Source organism: Otolemur garnettii, unplaced genomic scaffold (assembly GCF_000181295.1).
Source record: "Otolemur garnettii isolate 467f Iridium unplaced genomic scaffold, OtoGar3 scaffold00002, whole genome shotgun sequence".
In the NCBI taxonomy this organism is placed as follows: domain Eukaryota; kingdom Metazoa; phylum Chordata; class Mammalia; order Primates; family Galagidae; genus Otolemur; species Otolemur garnettii.
The window spans coordinates 36,187,344-36,208,427 of record NW_003852397.1 but is presented as its reverse complement, the minus strand read 5'-3'; positions in this window follow the sequence as shown (position 1 = coordinate 36,208,427).

Sequence of the window (21,084 nt, the reverse complement as noted above, 5' to 3'; positions counted from 1 at the left end):
CCGAGTCTCAGCGCTGTGCCGTGCTGACTCACTGGAAACCCAGGCCTGCTCCATTGTGCCTGACGATGCTTCCATCCAGGCAGCAGAATCTCTGATATTTTCAGTCCCATTCTCAGGCCCAGCTCTAGCTTCGAAAAAGTCTCTGGCAAAAGAAGCTGCAGATTCTTGTGTGTGCACAGTGCAGGCTTTATGAAATCCTGCCAATCAACTGCTGACCTTATGCACTGGCTCTGACACTGCTGCTCTGCCCAGCATCTCACAAGGCAGGTGAGAAACAGAGGAACCTCCCCTCAGGTTGCCCATCAGTAATAGCCTATAATGCTTTAGGACTTGGCTCCCTTTCTTAAGAGGTGCCTGGATTATACTCATATGCACAGGTAACCAGCTCCAAAAGCATTCACAAAGTCCAGATTAGATGACATTTCCAATCTCTCTCCCTCTATGCTCAACCTTGGTTAAGGTCAACAGCCAAGATCTGTCCCTACCCTTCTGAAAAAATTCATATCAGAGATCCCTCTGAATGTCTTCTGCTGGAGAACCACCTCACCGGGGCCATCTTGGAACATCAGAGTCATTCTAATTAACTTCAGCCCTAAAGAGAAGGGCATTTCAATCTTTTCTGTCAACGGTCTCTCTGGTCCCTTATACAAACTTGACCATCTTTACTGTATTCAGAGCTAGAGAGTAGGGGGAAGTTTCAAGCTTTAAAATTTGCCCTATCAGGCTGGGCACAGTGGCTCATGTCTATAATCCTAGCACTTTGGGAGTCCAAGGTGGGTGGATTGCCTAAGCACAGAAGTTGGAGATCAGCCTAAGCAAGAGTGAAACCCTGTCTCTGCTAAAAATAGACAAACTAGCTGGGTGTTGTGATGGGTGCCTGAAGTTCTAGCTACTCGGGAAGCTGAGGCAAGAGGACCACTGGAGTCTAAGAGTTTGAGGTAGCTGTGAGATGTGACACCATGACACTGTATCCAGGGCAACAAAGTAAGACTAAAAAAAAAAAATAAAAATAAAGAAAAATTGCACTATTATAGTCAATCTTCACCAAAGCTCCCCTTATCAGAGTGTCCAATCTGTGGCCCGTGGGCCACATGCAGTTCATTTGAGGACTGTTTTGTTAATCTGTGGTGTTAGATATTGCAAAAAACATGCTGCTCAGACTTTTTGGCTTTGTTTTGTTTTTGCTAATCAGTTTTTGCTAGTGTTTGTGTACTTAATGTGTGGCCCAAGACAACTCTTATTTTTCTAACATGTGGCAGAAAAGAAAGAAGGTTGGACACCCCTGCCAGGAAACAAAAGTGAGGAACAGGCCAAGTGAAGAAGAAAGGAGGAAAAGCCAAGAGGAGGGCAGGATCAAGTCGTCCCCTACTAGGCCTGTGCTTGTCTGATGGGGCTTTCTGAGAAGACTTAAAAAATGCTGCCTAAGATCTATTTGCCTAGGGTATGGAAGAGAGAACAATTTACCTACTGGTCCCTTAATTCATTCGCAGTTCTGGGTGGGTTTTATTTGAATTCTGAGTGGGAAAGTTTGTGGAGACCTGGAGAAAGCAGGGCATGAGGGGAGTGCGGTACAGTTTACCTGCTGCAGTCCTGAACTTCCCTCCTGCCTGCCAGTGAGGCTGTGTCTACTGACTTTGCTACACTGGCCTACAGCCTTCCTAAAATTTAAGAAAACCTACTCATTTCTTGTAGACAAGTAGGACATAGACAAATCCTACTTTTTCAGAAAGAAAACATGAGGCTTTCCTTTGTGATCTTGACACTAAACTAGGCATTAAGAAAAACCTCTGTTGGCTTGGCACCCACAGCTCAGTGGTTAGGGTGCCAGTCACATACACCAGGGCTGGCAGGTTTGAACCCAGCCTGGGCCTGCTAAACAACAATGACAACCACAGCAAAATAATAGCCGGGTTCTGTGGCAGGCGCCTGTAGTACCAGTATTAGGAGGCTGAGGCAAGAGAATCACTTAAGCCCAAGAGTTTGAGGTTGCTGTGAGCTGTGATGCCACAGCACTCTACTGAGGGCAACACAGTGAGACTCCGTCTCAAAAAAAGAAAAAAAAAAAAAAGGAAACCTCTGTACTAGACATGGATAAAACAAACCAATATCTGATTCTCTTTCCTTAACCAAATAGCACATATTTTCCTAGGGATAAACTCTTGAGTTGCAGAGGCTTCCCAGAAACCTATATTTGCAATGATGGTATCAGTGTGATAGCTGATAAATAGGTGATGTTTGTTGAATTTAGTCAAACTGAACTGGCATGAATTGAAGGAGCAGAAGAAAGATGATATGATCATTGTGCTGGGGACTTTATATCTATTACAAGGTGAGTAATGTTATTCCCATTTTAGAGATGAAGAAATTAAGGTTCATGGAGGTTAAGTGTGTTGCAAATGTCAGACAAATAGTAGTCACCATTGACATTTGTGAAATCTAAAATCTGAGATAAAGCCAACCTTCTTTGCACAATATCAAATACTACCTGGAATTGAAAGAATTATAAATTGAATACAGAGAATTGAGTTGAGTTGTACTGGAGTGAACTGGAAAACCCGTCACAATGCAGAGTAGTGGGGCTCAAGATTCTGTAACGCTCACGTTAATTATGGTATATCATTACCTCCAACACCAATCACCATCTGCCTATTTCCTAAGGGTGATTCTTTAAAATATTGAACTCTCAATATGTTTTTAATCTACTTTTATTAATAAAAGTTTTAGTTAATAAAAAAAGTTTTGAATCAAACTCTTGGGTGATTTATATTGCTGTAATAACATCTACCTCTTTCTTTGTGAGAGTGGCCCCTTGATCTCCGAGTGCAGGAGATGGGCCTGATTAGCATTGGTTCACAGTTCCTCTGGTCTCATTTGACCTGTCCGCATATTGCAAGGCTGTCTGGAATGATAATCACAGGAAGGATATTCACTAGTGCATCAGCCACGAAGAGAAGTTTTTTAAGAAGAAAGTTATGTACCTATTTTTTAAGTCACCTCACATTCTCAGCCAACACACTTAAGAGGGACAACTGGCAATTGTATTATTGTGGAATGCTACTTATGGGTTATTTTTTTAAATAGATCACACTCAACCACCTCATTTCTCAGAAAGGAAACAGTGCTCATCCAGTGAACTGACCTTGGAGTTCACACAGAGCAGTTCCACACCCATTATCTCATCTAGTATGTCATCTGAGGCATCAGCCCTAAGAGGGTAAGTCAGTTGTCTAAGGTCACATGATTAATTAGTGACAGAAGGAGAATGAAGAGCTAGATACCCGAGGTTTACTAAATGTCTGCTTTTCATTAGTGTATTTGCGTAACTAATACATATTGAACGGTGTCTAATAGACACTTGTGCTTACAATTTTGGGGTTGGATTGGCAAACAGAGGTGGTGAAACATTCAATAAATGCTGACTTGCCCTCTACCTGCAAAACGTCTAATCAATTTCTAGGGATTTCATGTAGGAGTGATTATATTTAGTTCAATGAAGAGCACAACTCTCAAGAATTTCTAAGTGGGAGGACATTGGCATAGATTTCTAGATAAGTAGGATTATTTGAATATGGGGACCTGGATCATATAAAGCAGAGGGAATAGTTCTCTCCAGGGACAGGCTGCACAGAACATTAAGTTGTGGAAAACAGTGAGGACTCTGTTACTTACTTCTCAATCCCATTATCTTTCTGTATTTTATTGTCTATAAAAATGTGGGTTATCTCAGAGTTAATTTACGAGGAAACTTTCCATCCATAAGGCTATGGAGTAAGATATGTATCAAGTGAATGATGGGGTTCTCAATTGATAGTGTCTTGTAGTCAATGACTATGGTAACTCATTTTGGAAAAATTATTCAAGGCCGAACAAAGTGGTAGAAATTTCTATTTCAAATTTGCCTTGTGGAAAAATCATGAAAAGTCTTGAATATCAGATTAAAGGTATTGAGAACTTATTATATAGGTAATCAGGAGCCACTGAACATTCTTTTGAATAAGAAGTAAGAAGATAGGAATGGAAATAAAATTGAAAGCAAGGTATAGAGATAGGATAAGAGTAGAAAGAAAAGAGGAAGAATACTGAGGATGATTAATTGTTGGGGAGAGAAACAATCTGAATCACTGTATTAGGAACAAACACCCTAAAACTTAGTAGCTGAAAACAACCACCATTTATTTATCCTACAGTTGTACACACTGATAGTCTGGACGGGCCTCACTGGGCAATTGGGTTTCAACTGGTCTCATCTATGAACCTGCAGTCAATTATTAGGGCTGGCTGATTCAGGAAGGCTTCAGATAGGATGGCACATGTGGTCTCTGTGAGATCTTTCGTCATTGGACAGGCCAGCTCAAACATGCACACGTGAGAGCTGGGAAGAATTGCTGCAGAGAGCAGAATCGTGAAGCCCCTAGCAGGATATTCAGAAGTGATTCTGTTGAATTCCACTGCTCAAAGCAAGTCACAATTTCAGACACAAGGGCTGTGAAAGCAAAGTCGACCTTCTGATTCAAGATGCTGCAAGTCACATTGCAAGGGGGGCTGGGCAAAGCCGAACGTAGGACACAACTGTGGCTTTTTCTCCCCAGTAATTTACCACACTCCCCAAATTATTATTTTTTCTTTGTTATAATTTTTTATCATTATATTAAGACGATAGAGAAATAAGCCATTTTCTGTATCAGATCTTGTTAGTAATTTCTATCTAATAGTCCTTGCTTGAAATAAGCATAGTAATATTGTTATGTTTTTAGTTAAACATCACTGGTTCTAGTTTGATGATTTAGTTCTATTCTACTAAGCCTAAATAGATGCAGAATCTTACATCATATATCATATTAATTAATGTCATTTTTATGATTAAATTTCTCTTCTTTTATCTTTTATGCTCAAATTACATTATCATAAACAAAACATACCAATCTTAGTAAAAAGTATAAATTATTGGAGTCCCCATAAGATGTACTAACATGTTATTTCAAAATATGTGGTGTTTCAAACAATGAAATTTCTTTGGATCCTGAATTTCACTGATTAGCAATTCAAGGGAACTCCCTCTCCCCTTTCCCCTTCTTCTTGAGCTATAATTGGGTTATAGCTTTCATAAGAAAGCTATAAATTGGTTTCATAGTAAGACTGCGTATATTGGATACTTTTTCTTCCATTCTTGTGATACTTTGCTAAGAAGAATATGTTCCAGCTCCATCCATGTAAACATGTAAGAGGTAAAGTTTCCATCTTTCTTTAAGGCTACATAATATTCCATGAGAGGACTCTTTTTAAAGATCTTGAGAAACCAAGATGGAAACTTTCTAAGACATTTCATGAATTAAAAGGGGCTGGACAAAACATAATTGGATATCTTAAGAAAATTCACTTTTAAATGTCGGTACATAGACACACACACACACACACACACACACACAAAGTCTTCCTTGCATATCTATTTCAAATACATAGGTCTTTGATTTTCATTCAGTTGTTTTCTTGAAATTTAATGATTTGTAAAAAAAAATCATTAGATGGAAATATCTAGAATCCCATTTCATTTAAGCTAGTGTTCTCACAATATCTTATAGTTTATCAGTATTAAATACTAAATTTGTTAAATCTCACAGTGATTGCCATTTCTCCAGTTCAGATTTTCATCATTTCTCTTTTTGGACAAATGATACACCACTCTCTTGACTCCTTTCCTTGGTTCCCATTTTTCTTTTTTGCAAGGCATCCCTTGGATCCTTAGTTTATTTTTTAATAGAATATTAGTCTAGTTCTTTAAAGAAAAAAAGATGTTTTTAAACAAGTTGTAAAATGTTACATATCATATCCCACAAATTTGTATAGTCATGAAATTAGCACATGAAACCTAGTAGAACATGAAAAGTTTTAAGAAGTCCCAGGTAGCATGAAGATAATAATACGTTTCTCTGTTCTATATTACTCGTAATCAATACCTGTTTAATCTGAGACACTGTGCACCTTAGAAATAATTAGGCTATTTAAGAGGAAATTTGAGAAGATATTCTAGATATTTATAGAAGAGTCAATATTCAATATTCAACTCCCCAAAGAGGACTATGGAGACCAAGGTTGGAGAATTCTTAAAAGCCTGGATTTACTGGTAAGAGTTGGACTTCCAAATTCCTGAAGACCTTTCACATATCTGCTTTCTGGAATGGTAAAATCATAGATCGATAAATTTTATCAGAAAACAGTGCTGAGAGGAAAATCAGAAAGAAATGGTATATGAGGAATGACTATTAGAGAAGGTGAAAGGAAGATGATCCCTTTCATGTGGAAAGAGGAGACATTTGGAGGGATTAGCATAGTATGAAGAAGCAGCGTGGATCATTCAGAGATCCAGTGAGCCACCGACATTGGCTGTGATGGAAGGGTCACTGGAGAGGTGAGAGAAAACCTCCTGGGATGTTGAAGCCCCAGGCTACATGCACTTTCCTTCATAGTGGTAAGTCAGAAAGAAGACTGACTTGCAAGATTCTCTCTTGTGCTGAGATAAGATGGCCACCCTGGAGTAGAAAAATATCATACACATATTCAAGCAGAGGAACATCACTTGACAATGGAATCTCCTATGATATCTGTGTGTTGTGGAATAGATTCAAAATTTCTTCCACACTTTTACTGGGGCAACACAAAATAATTATGAAGTGGAGGACAGTGGGGTCTGGGGTCTGTGATGGGTCAGCATAGTAAATGGTATGCTGGACTGGTAAGTCAAGTAGGAAATGGAAGTTGCAGCTGAAAAGCAGAGGATTCAGAGTGTCAATGGGACCCAAGTACAGGCAGAGCAATCAGAAGTGAGAATGAATGTATTAGTTTGCTAGAGCTGCCATATAAACTGCCTCAAACTAAGCAGCGTAAGCAACAGAAATTTATTGTTTCACCGTTTCAGACTCTAAAAGTCCAAGGTCAAGATATCAGCACGATTGGTTCCTTCTGAAGTCTATGAGGAAAAATCTGGTCCATGCTTCTTTTAGCTTCTGGTAGTTTGATGGCAATGTTTGACGTTCTTTGGCTTCTAGAAGCATCATTCTACCTCTGCTTTCATTTTCACATGGCATAATCCCTGTGTGCATGTCTTTCTCCAAATTCCCTCCTCCCTCCTTTTTTTTTGAGACAAGAGTCTCAATTTCTTGCCCTCAGTAGAGTGCCATGGCATCACAGCTCAAAGCAAACTTAAACTCTTGGGCTCAAGTGGTTCTCTTGTCTCAGCCTCCTGAGTGGCTAGGACTACATGCACCCACCACAATGCCAGGCGATTTTTGGAGATGAGGTCTCACTCTTCCTCAGGCTGGTCTCGAACTCCTGGCAATCTACCCACCTCCCAGAGTGCTGGGATTTCAAGCATGAGTCACTGTGCCCGGCCTAAATTTCCTCCCTTTTTAGAAGGACAGTTAGATTGAAGTAGGACCCATCCTAATGATTTCATCTTAACTAGTGAAATTAACAATGACCCTATTTCAAAATAAGATCATATTTTAAGTTACTGAAAGTTTGAGTTTTATCATATGAATTTTGAAGGGATACAATGATGGAGGATAGGTGTCTTAGGACTTTGATTTTACTAAGAGAATAGGCAATGAGTTACACCTGTTAGAGAAGTTATGGCAGCTACAGTAGGAAAAAAGCCATTTCCCAGAGTAGGGTGAGATAAGACACACCTCAACTGGAGTTCAATAAGAGCAAGCCCCAGAAAATGTTTGCATCAATTCTGGGCACCATTTTGGAAAGGAAATCACTGGAACCACTTGGAGGAGTTAAACTGAGTGAACATTTAATTAAATGAGGAGATTTTAAACTGGAAAAGATTGAGTTGCCTGCCACTGGAAATTTTATATTATTTTCCAAACATTAGAGATAGGGGTCATAAAAGAATTGTTTTTAATTTCAACATAGCTATTTTATTTCAAAGTATAGTTTATATTGAAGTAAGTAAAATATAAAGGAATTTAGCTACATAGAAATACTATAAAATATTTTACAAATAAGGGTAGACATAAATTTTCAACTCTATCATGTAGATACATCTTTTTCCTTTTTAAATCCAGAATTTTCCAAATTTATTTGCCAAAAAAATTAAGTTAACACTTGGTATCTTATCTCAGAATTAGTCTACATAGAATGTTCTCTGGGAAACAGAATTCCATGATCTAATTAGAGTTATCTTTACAAAATGATATATTTTAAAAAGTTTGTTTTTTATTTGTTTAAAAAAAACTTACTGTAATTCTTGTATGGTGAGTGTTATCCTAGGTACCTGGATTAGAAAGATGATTTGATCATGAGTTCTGATTTCAAGAAAGTCACAGATTTTCAGAGCAAATATGTACTTGTTTTGGTACCACATATATTAATGTTGGAACAGTACAGATGTGACTAGCATGAATACAGTACAAAGATTGCATAAAATGTTATAAAGAGCTTCACACTTCACATTTTCTCTTCAGCAGTTTATAATTTCTAAGACAATAATCAATGCAAGAATACTCTGTCTTACCACTCTATTCTATATTAGGGTAGAAGTTTAAGAAAGTGCTGGAATACAAGGGAAAGGCATAAAGATTAGAAAATAAAAATTAAAATTGTCAATAATTGCAAATGATGTGATTGTGTAGTAAATCTTAATATAAAAACATTTAATAAATCACATAGAAAATTTAGCAAGGTCATAGTATATAAGTGAAAATAAAAATTCTAAAGCTCCACTTACGATAGCTCAAACACATAAAATATTAAAGATAAGTTGAACAATACAAACAAAACTTCTATACAGAATCCACAAAAAACTAGTGAGAGAAATTAAGGAACCCTAAGTAGAGAGATAGACCATGTTCATAGATTGGAATACTCAATATTGTCAAAATGTCAGTTCTTCCCAAGGTGATATACAGATTCAACACAAGTCCAGTCAAAATTCCAGTATGCTCTTTATTTTAAAAATTAATGAGCTGGGTCAGGCATGGTGGCTCATGCATGAAGTCCTACCATTCTGGGATGCTGAGGTTGGTAGATTGCCTGAGCTCAGCTGTTTGAGACCAGCCTGAGGAAGAGTAAGATTCCATCTCTAAAAACAGCCAGATGTTGTGGTGGGTGCCTGTAGTCCCAACTACTTGGGAGGCTGAGGAAAGAGGACCACTTGAGCCCAAGAGTTTGAGTTTGCTATGAGTATGATGCCATGGCACTCTACTGAAGGTGACAAAGTAAGACCTTGTCTCACAAGAAAAAAAAATTGATGAGCTAATTCTAAAATTTATACAGAAGTGCAAATACCTGCAATAGTTAAAACAACCTTGAAGAAGGAACATAATAGTATAGTAGGGCTTACATTCCCACTCTTCAAGACTTACTATAAAACTATAATATCAAGACCATATAGTATTTATAAGATGATAGTTAGATAAAACAGAGAGTCCAGAAACAGACCCACATTAATACAGTCAATTGGCTTTGGATAATAGAACTGAAGAAATTCAATTAATGGTGCTGGCACAATTGCATGCTCACATGGAAAAACATGAACTTTGATTTCTACCTCATGCCATATGCACAAATTAATTTCTGATGAATTACAAACCCGTTATTAAAAGTTAAACTTATAATGCTTCTAGAAGAAAACTTAAAAAAATCTTCATGGCCTGAAAGTAGGCTGGGAGAAATTATTTGCAAATTGCATATTTAGCAAAGCACAAAGAACTTACATTCTATGTGCATAATTCAATAATAAAAAGGTGAAAAATTCATACCTGATCATAAACTTCATAAAAGAAAGGATAAATATGGCAAACAAGTAAATGAAAAGGGATTCAGCATCATTAACTAGTTGGAAAACACAATTAAATCCTTAAGAGATGCCACTTCATACTTAGCAGAATGGCTAAAGGAGAAGATCAATAGTAAATAATGCTAAAATTATGGAGCAAATAATTCTCATACATCAATGATGAAGTATAAAATGGTACAATTTGGAAAACTATTGGTTTTTCTTGTCCTTAATTGAACATATATCCATCATATTATCTACCAATTCTACTCCCAGGAATTTACCTAAAAGAATGGCAAAATGAGAATATGTTGAGTTTTTTTATAAGATTTCATAGGAAATGCTCAGAGAAGCCTTATATATAATAGCTCAAAATTGGAAACAACTCAAGTGCCTATCAACCAAGGAACAGATAAATGATTTTGAAATGGTCACACAATAGAATAACACCAAGCAATAAGAATGAAAAAACTATTGGACCATGGGGCAGCTCCTGTGACTCAAAGGAGTAAGGCACCAGCCCCATATGCTGGAGGTGGCAGATTCAAACCCAGCCCCGGCCAAAAACTGCAACCCCCCCCAAAACTGTTGGACCATGCAACAATATGAATGGATCCTTCAGATAATGAAAGACTGAGTGAATGACACCAGACACCAAAGAATTCACAATGCATGATTTTATATATATATGTGAATTCCTGGAAGAGAAATTATAAACCTATTGGGTGAGAAAATTTTCCAGGAAGAAGCAAGAGGGAATTTTGTACAGTGATGAAATAATATGTTTTAATACCAGTGTGAGTGACATAAGGGCAGGCATTTATCAAAATTTATCAAATGATAAAAATTGTACACTTTACGTATATAAATTTTACCCTAAACAACAAATATTAAACTCTACTTAGTAGAATTGATTTTTACAATGGTATGGCCAAAGAAATCTGAAATCACTTTGTGTGTTCTGTGATTGGGCAAATATTAAAGTAAATATATTGATAATGATGGGTGCCAGACTTTTCTCTGTTTGAGGAAGGAGTTACATAAACACGGAAAGGTAGAAGCTAGAACAAACACAAATGATTTGAATTTAAATTGCTAGGTAAATCCATTGGTTTTGATACATTAATCGGTATAAATAATGAAATGTGTGCACTGTGTGAGTATGTGTGTGCATGTGTGTGCATTTTCAGTTTGGTTATCTTTTCTAGTTCTGAACTTTTAGAGGGAAGCAATGAAATGGTAGTAGCAACGAGCACAACGAGGACTCAGATATTGGCTCCTAAATACCACTTTCCACTAACAGGTACAAGGACTCCTTAGAGGAAAGGATAATTTCACACAACTGAAAACTCAAAAAAAAAAAAAAAAATGCTTGAGATATATCAAAAGGACACAAAAATCAACTTGAAAGGACTACTGATGTCTACAATCTGGTACAGTTTGAGCAGCAGTATAAATATTATTGGAAATAGATTAAATAGATTATAATCTATTGAACAAAATGAAAGTCCGTAAGTAAAACTTCATATCAAAGGTCTGATACAGGAAGTGTAAGGGAATGAGTAGCTACCTCAGTTGGTAGGTAGTGGTGGGAAATGGCAAGGAGGTGAAGGAAGGCATCAGGTCACAAGGGGCCGCAAATACTTTATCTCATATTTTGCTCATATTTTCTCATCTTTGAGAAAAATTAAATACTTTGCTCATATTTTCCCCTCTGCTTGAAATAGCCCTTCTTTTCCTCACCAGCTTGGCATCCTCCTTCCCCTATTCCTCCTCAAGGCCCAACTGATAGGCTACCTTTTGGGGGAAGGTTTCTTGAATCCTTAGAAGGAGAACCTTAGTAATTATTAACGGTTGTTGTCTAGCTTGTTTTTTGTAACCCCTTTCTCTTTTGGCATAGGCAGCATAAAATTCTTTTTATGTTTCTTAGCGTTCCTTTTTCTCTTAAATTCAGGTCTGGTCTACATATCTTGTCCCTATCTTCCCACTTAGCACTTAGGTTTTCACCCATTTTTTTGACACTCTGTTATGAAAAATGCTGCAACATTGATTACATTGCATTAAATTGTATCCCATCAGTTGGATGTGAGCTGGTGAAAATGAAAGTAATAGGGGTCAATTTGTTAAAAGAAAAATTAGTTTATCCTGATGCCAGCTGTGAAAAATGCAGAAGACTGGCTGGGAGCCAATCACAAAGGCCCTGTAAGGTGCATTCTTCCACCTGCTAGAAGAGAAAACCTTATTTAAAGAAAAAAACATCAGCAGATGACTGCAGCTCTCCTTCTGTCCTGTGATTCAGAGATGTGTTTTATTCTGCTCCCACTAGATAGTTCTGAATTGGGTTCCTTGACAACAGATGGCTCTGCCAGCCAGTTGGGCCAAGTGAGTCACAATGATCTGCCACAACACTGGACATCAAAAAGCCATGGAGGTATCTGCCTGCCCACTCACTGAGGATCGGAAAGAAACCTCATGTTGGATTCCAGGCCTCCCTTCTCGTCTCCTTGGCTTCTGAGAAAGATAAACCTGAGTAAGTCATAGGAGACAACACTACCACCAATTGTCCTTTCTGAAGGTAAGATACAGAAGTAAGAGCCAGATCAAGAAGAAGCAGACCCCTCTCTGAAAAGGGAAGGGAATTCCCCAGATGGGTTAGTTTTTAGTGGGCAGTCCAGTGAAAACCGCTGACACAACACATCACAGTTGCCAACCACTGTAGCACTCATTGAGCAAGGAGTCATTCTATAGTTTTGCTTTGCTAGGTGCAAATGCTCTGTAGCTCCAAGCACCTTCAGCCAAATAAGCCCAATCATATTACAAGGACAGCTAAGTGGCAGACGGGGGCTAGATGAGCACCTGTTTGAGCCCGAACCCCAGGATTATGTACTTTCTGGAGGTCCCACTGTCCCAGGGAAGAAGGGCAGTCTCTAAGAGTCCTGGGGAAAGTGTCAGTCACAGTGTTTTTCTTCATATTTTTACGAGCTTCTTTCAATCTGTTTAAATAACCAACATTGACGTGGTCATTTCTGACATGCACATAGGTTCAGATCTCCTCTATCAGCACATTTTCATGACAGAGTTATAAATATGAAATCTTCAAAGAAGATATAATAATCTTCATTTTATAGATAAAGAAAGACTTGGAGAAGTAAAAACATTTTTCATGATCAAAGGAAGAGTACTGTTTATTTCTGGATTTGAAAACAAAGCAACATTAACATAGAAAACTGAGTGAGTGGTAAATTAGGTATTTGAAAAAAATTAAGAAATAATGGAGGGAAGGGGTATAGTTGAGTATTATCTAGTTAGATGTTCTCGATAAAGGTATATCAAAGGCAGCTGGGAGAGGTTAACTCAACACCTTATTACCTGTAGGAATTGAAATTGAGGTGTTCAAGGTGGCAGCTGGGCTCTTCCTGTGGACTGGAGACATCCTTCCCCAAACTCACCCAGTTATTTTATAGATTCTTGTACTTTGATGAAAAAGCAGGAATTGGCAAGATCGTGGATGACTCAAGGCACTTAATTAACAAAAATAGCTTGCATCCATGTAGGGTAGTATTCTGTTCTTTCCTCTCTAATTCCTATCTCCTCCTACTGAACTCCACGTTCAGGCTTTGATTACTCCACATTCAATATTGATTACTTCACAAGAAGATAGCTCAGTAAAGCTAAAAAAATATATATCAAAAGAAGCAAAAGACTCTCAAATACATTATTTTAAGCTCAAGATAAAATGAGATCAGTAAAATTCAGTTTTCCTGTCACTGGAGGGAAATAGAGGTTTCATACAATGGAAGAATGGCAAAGAAAAGGTAGCTGGTGCAAGAGAAAATGGCCGATGATTGATCCTGTCAAAGGAGGCTGCGTCTCCTCACTCCATTTTCTCCATTCCTTGTTTCCCATTTATGTTTAATCCAAAAATATGATAAAGGAATTCCTGGAGAATGGGGGGATTTTAATGTAAAGGGGAACCATGCAAATTTTCCTAAGCCTTGCCTAGGATGGAAGCACCCTCGAATGGTGAAGGTGCTCTGGCACCTAAGATCAGGCAATAGATCAGGAAGGGCCTGTAAAAAGGGAGCATTTGCTGGTTTAACAGAGGAGTGTCAAAGTTTAGATTCTTTGGGGAAGGACAGAAAATTAACCAATGTTTAATTAATAAGCTTTTTGTTCCAATTAAGCAGTTTGAAGGTGGGGAACAAGTTAAGTCAATCATTTGTGAAGTAAAGAATGAGAATTTGGAGTATATGGCCTTGGTAATAAGTAAACAAGGAGACATTCAGGAGTCTTACCTAAGTCATGTATGAAAATACCATTCTTTACAGTAAGCCATTTCCCAGAACAACAAAAAAAGAAAGGTGGTGGGATTTCTTTAATCTTTACTGCTTTCAGGGATCACAAGGCTTGAGTAAAGTTCAATGTCACCAAGGGACACTCAGCAAAACCAGGGAAGTCAACCAGTATGGTCAACTCTTAAGGCTTATACTGGTACTTTAAAAGGTAAAGAAGGAAGAGCAGTAGGAGGGAATGAGGAGAAAGAAGAAGGAAGAGGAGAAAACAAAAATTCCTAGAAGAAAAACGAAACGCTAGCCTCGTATTTCTTCTTATCAACATTTGATACCAGAGGCTGTAGAACAACACATATAAGACAAAGAAGGTGAGCTCAAGATTGTTTTAGCCACCCACATTTTATTTAATATATAAAACGTATAAACAACTTTACCATGGAAGAAATAGCTCAAAGAATCTTGTGTTACTGAGCCCTTCTTAAGGGAATTAGTGGGAATGAATTTGGGCCAACTAAGAAATAACTGGGTTAACACTGGCAAAATGATTAGGAACAAATATTGAATATACTTACCTGTAAAACTTAGGCAAAAATAAGTGTGGTAATTGAAGTGTCAATATACAAAAAAAAGTTATATGCCTTGATAGCGCAGTGGAATAAAGGGGGTCAGAAATTAAAGAAACATAATTCTGTTTAATTTATTAAAAGCAAACATTCTTAGTAACTAAAGTGATGAAGAAGAGGGAGAAGGGTGGAAAGGAATAGAAAATGTTCTACTTTTTAATTATTATTAATAGTAGAGTAGTTAGAGATGTAGTCAAAAGAAGTACATAACCAAGGGCCTATTGTAAAATTATGATTGTAAAAGTAGTAACTCAAGAAATACACACCCAACTTTAATAGCAGAAAAACAACACAAAAAAGGCAAAGAAAGAATTTATAATGAAGACTAATTTTTAAAACCACAAAGAAAACATTGCTTTTATGTTAGTAAATCACCTATTAAATAGCTTACGTTAGTTTCCAAAGGGGAAAAATTATCAAGACAGATTGCAGTGAACCCAATTCTATGATTTATGGCATCGACTCATCTAAAACAAAATACTTCAGTAAAACTGAGAATAAGAAAATTAAAAAGAGTATAACAGAAAATACAAACAAAAAACAAAGCAGAAATTCCAACCGAACAGTTTTAAAAAAGAAAAAAAGGGAAAACTAATAGTGCAGAATTGTGCACAATGGACATATTATGGTTTAAATATCCATAAGCCAAACATTTATAAAGCATAAATTAGTGGTAATAGAATCAGAAAATAAGCATAAAAACACCAGCGGGAGATGTTAATTGACCTTTCTTGGTCCAAGTCAGATCAAGTGGATGAAAATAATTAAGTGCACAGAATATCAAAATAAAATAAATAAGGTGACCTAACTGGTAAGGTAAATCTGTACCTTGCTAACATTAAAAAAACTTAGGAATAGTTGAGAAAATTGACCATATGTTGAACCACCAGAAAATTCTTAATCTATTCTGAATTAAAAATAAATAGGAATAAAAAATATAGCCTTTTCTAAACACTATGCAATAAAACTGAGCAATAAAAAGTTTCTTTTACCTGGAATTTGTAAAAAAAAAAAAAAAAAAAAAAAAAAAAGGTCTTGAAGTCTAGGATGAAGTGAAAATAAGAAAATGAAACTGCCTCATTTATGGAAAAAAATGTTATAAAGACACTTTCAGATGTAGATCAAACAGAGTTTGGAAGAATATTCAAAATCTTAAAATCCTTGCCAATAAAAAATGGAGACACGAGTATATATTGATCTCAAAAGGTAGAAAATGCTAAATGAAATAAACTAAAAGAAAGCAGAACAACATCAGGGCCTTGGATACTGAACCCATTTTTTTCAGTTCCCCTCACATATGTCCTCTGCCCTTGACTTTGGGTTTGACTTTGGGTTCAGTCATGTCGATTTCTTTGGCAATGGGATGCCAGCAGATGTGATGCAAATAGAGTCTTACAATGTTTTTATGCATTTGTGCAAGCCCTCAGGTGCTTTTGCAGTTGTCATGAGAATAGCATGCCTAAACTAGCCTGCTGGTCCTAGGAGGAGGATGAGAGACAGATCTAGAGGAAAGCCATGCAAGCCCACTACTAGCATGAAAAGTAGCCGCACTAACTACCAGAGCCTGGAAAGAAGCCATTCCAGCCAACATTGAAGTTCCAGGTAAAAGTGTGCCATAGAGACTGTGTGGTTGTTTGCTATATGGTACTACCATTACATTAATTAATGAACTAGAAAATAGAATAATGATCAATTTTATTTAGATTTTTTATTTAAAAATTTATTAGGTTTTTGTTTATAAGTTTGTATATTTTTAAAACCAAAACTAATAATCTCATTGAGAGAGAGAGAGAGAGCACTCAATACAAAAGTAAGTGATGTTAAGGATGTTATATTAACAGGAAGAGAGGTAATTTTTAAAACACACTACAATGATTTTGCTCCCATATCTGAAGACATTTGAAGACCTGGATGAAATGGCTTATTTTCTAGGCATACAAAACATTATAAAACTTAGGTGAAACAGAAAATTTAAACATATAGTTTCTGTAAAACAGAGTTAGCCTACTTTTAGAAAACACCAGGAACAGATAGCTTCATAAAGGAATTCTACTAAACCTTAAAGAATAGATACTTCAATGTTAGGAAAAGAAAGACAACCTTAAATAATTTTTTTTTGCAATAAATGTAATGCAGATACCAAAATCTAACAATTATTCCACAAAAATAATATTAAAGAACAATCTCAACTATGTATATCATTGTAAATATTCTAAATAATTTATTAGTAAATGGAATCCAGCAAAAATCAAAATACACTCAAAACCATGTGGATTCAATTCCAGAAATGAAAGGATGGTTCTATATTGGGACAGCAATTAATATAATTTATCAGATTGACACACTTAAGGAGAAAAATAATTATATCTAAGCCCTAAAAAGGTATTTGGCAAAATTCAATAGTAATTTTAGATCAAAAAACAACAAATAAGGTAAGAATAGGTTCAAGTTTTCCTAACATGATGATCTCATGTGTAATCTCTATTTAATTTTGTCTATATCTATCTCAACTCCAAAGCCTCATTTCACTTACTATGAAAATAGTTTTCTTATGCATAGAACATCACCAGATGGAAGACGCATATTTTTAAAAGGCCTTATTTACCAAAGAAATTAATATAAAATGTAATAAATAAAATAAATCTCCAAGAAATGTACAATGCATATGAAGTACATATTTAAAATCTTTGAAGCATACCAAAAAAAAAAAAAAAGGCTTGAAAAATGGAAAAAGGGATTATGTTCTTGATAGGATACTCTGCACCATAAATATATCCATTATTCTCATGTTAAGTAATACATTTTCATGAGCTCAACAAAACTGCTAATGGTTTTTGTTTTTGTAATTACAAAGGTAGAAAAGCTAATAAAGTTAATATGAAAAAAACATCCCAGCAATACAAGATATCTAAACAAAACTCTAAGGAAGACCATCAGAAGCAAGACTAAACTCTTTCTTACATGAAAACATTATAGCATTATGGCATATATAAGTAAATAGAAAAGCAAACTAGTTGTACAGAATTCTAGAAATATATCCAAGGGCACAAATAAGTACAATATGTACTAGGGAAGGTTTATTAAATCTATGAGCCATAGGTGAATTCTTCCTTAAAGTTAGATCAATATGTCAAATCACAGTCCATAGTAAATTCAAAAAGAATCAAAGATTTGGATGCAAAATTATAAAATACTAAAAATACTAGAAGAAAACAAAAATTAACCTCGTTATAACTTTACTCTCTGTGAAAATGTCCTATAACTAAAAATCCAGAAAAACCTATGTATGAGAAGTGAAATTACCATTACAATGAAAAAGATAAACAATAAAGTGGGGCTTATCTTTTTATCTGATTATAAACATAAAGAGCTAACATACCTAATTTATAATGAAGTATAAATTGAGAATAAGACCAATAACTTCATAGAAAAATGAGCAAATGGTATGCACGGATAGCTTATGGAAAGGAAAATATGAATGGCTTTAAAACATAGAAAAAGATAATAAATTTCATATTAAAAATATATATTAATGGAGGAGCATGTGGATTGATTCAAGGACTTAGTAATTATGAATTGTGCCGCAATAAACATTCTGGTGCAAATGTCTTTGTGGTAAAATGATTTTTGTTCTTCTGGGTAGATACCTAGTAATGGGATAGCAGGATCAAATGGAAGTTCTACTTTTAGTTCTTTGAGGATTCTCCATACTTCTTTCGAGAAAAGCTGTATTAGTTTGCAATCCCACCAGTACTGTAGAAGTGTTCCCTTCTCTCCATATCCACACCAGCAGCTGTGGTTTTGAGATTTTGTGATGTGAGCTAATCTTACTAGGGTAGGTGATATCTTACAGTGATATCTGCACATGAATGGATCAACAAACTGTTGTATATGTATACCATGGAATATTATTCAGCCATTAAAAAATATGGAGACTTTACATCTTTTACATTTACCTGGATGAAGCTGAGACACATTCTTCTTAGTAAAGTATCACAAGAATGGAAAAATAAATATCCAATATTCTCAATACTAATAAGAAACCAATATATGAATTATTACATGCTCATATGAACAATGAAACACTTATATAGTCTAGTACAGGGCAGAGGGAGGAAGGAGGAGGAAAGGGTCAGGGGAGAATGATTGGCAGAAGGAGGGAGGCATGATGCGGGATCTCACCTATGGTGCACATTGTGAGAGTGTATAACATACCCTCTGGGTGAGGGGGTCTTTTACAACTGGAACTTTACCCTGGAAGTGAGAACTATGTAATCTAAAAATTTGAACCCTCATATTAATTTGAAGTAAGAAATAAAAATATACATTAAAACTACACTAAAATATTATTTTCTAGCCAATATTGGCATAAAAACATAAGTTTGATAGTGCCTTTCATTTGCAAGACTGGATATGATGAGAATAATGCTAATTCAAACTAATATACTTTCTCAGGGTAATCTGACAATATTTCTCTAATTTATAAATACATTTACCCTTTGACTCAGATATCTCATTTATGCTACTTATCTCACAAATGTACTTGTCTGAGTACAAAATTATGCATACAACAGTGTTTATAATAGAAAATATTTGAAAACACCTTAAATATCTGCCATTATTAGGATAGTCAAATAAATTATAAGATGCATCCTTACAAAGAAACATGCTGCTGTTTAAAGGGATGAGAAAACATCATGTATAGCTACATAAAATATCCTGCATGTGTATCTGTTTATTTGTATACCTTGGATATTTACATATTTATTTTTAAGTAAAGCGTGCCTTTCAAATGAGAGAAAAATTATGTATACCATGCAACATGTTTATAATGGGAGGCAGAGGAATACTGTATGGGCGTATTTGTTTTGCTTACATGCAAACACAATAACATTGCTAGAAACGCAAAAACCAGTAACAGAAGTGATCCATTAGGGCCTGGGAACGGGAATGGGAACTGGGCAGATAGAGGCAGGAGGAGCAACAAGGCTTTCCACTGGATACCATTTTATGCTTTCTTTCTGTTTTTGAACCACATGAATGTATTCATCTACTTAGGAAAAAAATATCTCAGTAAAAGATTAATCATAACAACCAGACAAATAAACCTACAAATAAACGAATGGATGAGTCTGAAAGAGGAGAAGGTGCCTCCTTGCCCTGGCTTTGATGTGGTACTGTGTAGTTTGGGGACAAACTCGTTGCCTCATCGTCTGAATTTAATACACAAATGTGTTTTTCTTTTTCCTGGGCCAGCACACCATTGTTTTAAAATGTAAATCTCAGTATTTTGTTCATAGACCTGTACTTTCAGTTTCCCCTGGTCACCAACAATCTCCATTATTTTATACCAGAGACGGAAAAGCATTTGAGTTATGATCTTGGATGCAAAGTCACCTGTGACCATTGCTTTTATCCTTGGTTTAGAAATGACTATCCTCTCCAGATCAGTGCCTTTTTCTCACTATAGGAGAGAAATTAGCTTCTAAAAGCCCAAATCTGAGGAGATGATCCTTCGAACTCACTTGTTTGGGAGTCTGAGGACCTAACCAGGTCGGGAAGAAGAATCTGTGTTTCTGCCACCTGTAACATATTTGACCTGTTTGTGAAAAGCTTTTCATATGAGAACCAAATGTTCCCCTTAACATTTACTTAAAAAATTAGAAAATGCGTTAGTAACAGCCTTATCTCCCAGATTTGCTCAAGAAAGGACAGCATGACCTTTTAAATATTCTTTTTTAGTTAATTCTTGGGATCAAGATTGAGAAAAGAAATTGCGAATAAATATTGGAAAAAAATATGACTGTTAAACAGCTAAACCTGGTAGAGTGAGCCCCACAAAAGGGAAAGTAATTGATAGATGAACAATACAATGTGTAAAGATGTATTAGTGTTTTCATTATTTTGTACTATTTCTATTCAGTTGGAGCTGATTTCCATAGTAATATAGTTAGCTAAAAATCTGCCTTTGCATATAAGGTCTCCACAGGAAAAGCAAATATGAAAATGGCAATTTTTAAAACAATATTCTGTTTTTTGTTTAATAAAACTAATGTTTTGAAATCTGCCTTTATTAAAACACAATAAATACCATCAATTTTTGACGTGAAATTTCATTATATACTGTAAATATTTATCACTTTCTAGGGGAAGATTATGCAGTAGATGACTTCTCATTGATTCACTCATAAAGCTGAGTTAGAAGTGAAGCTTCTTTTTATTTGCATAAAAATAAAAGGAACTCAGAATTTGACATCCATTCCATTTGGACCAGCTAATCAGACAAAGGACAGATGGTGCACTTTTCAAGTGTATTTCTTTAGCATTAGAAAAATTCTAGAAGTAATGTTAAAATAAAACCTTCAAGGTAAAATGGACTGAGAATGGG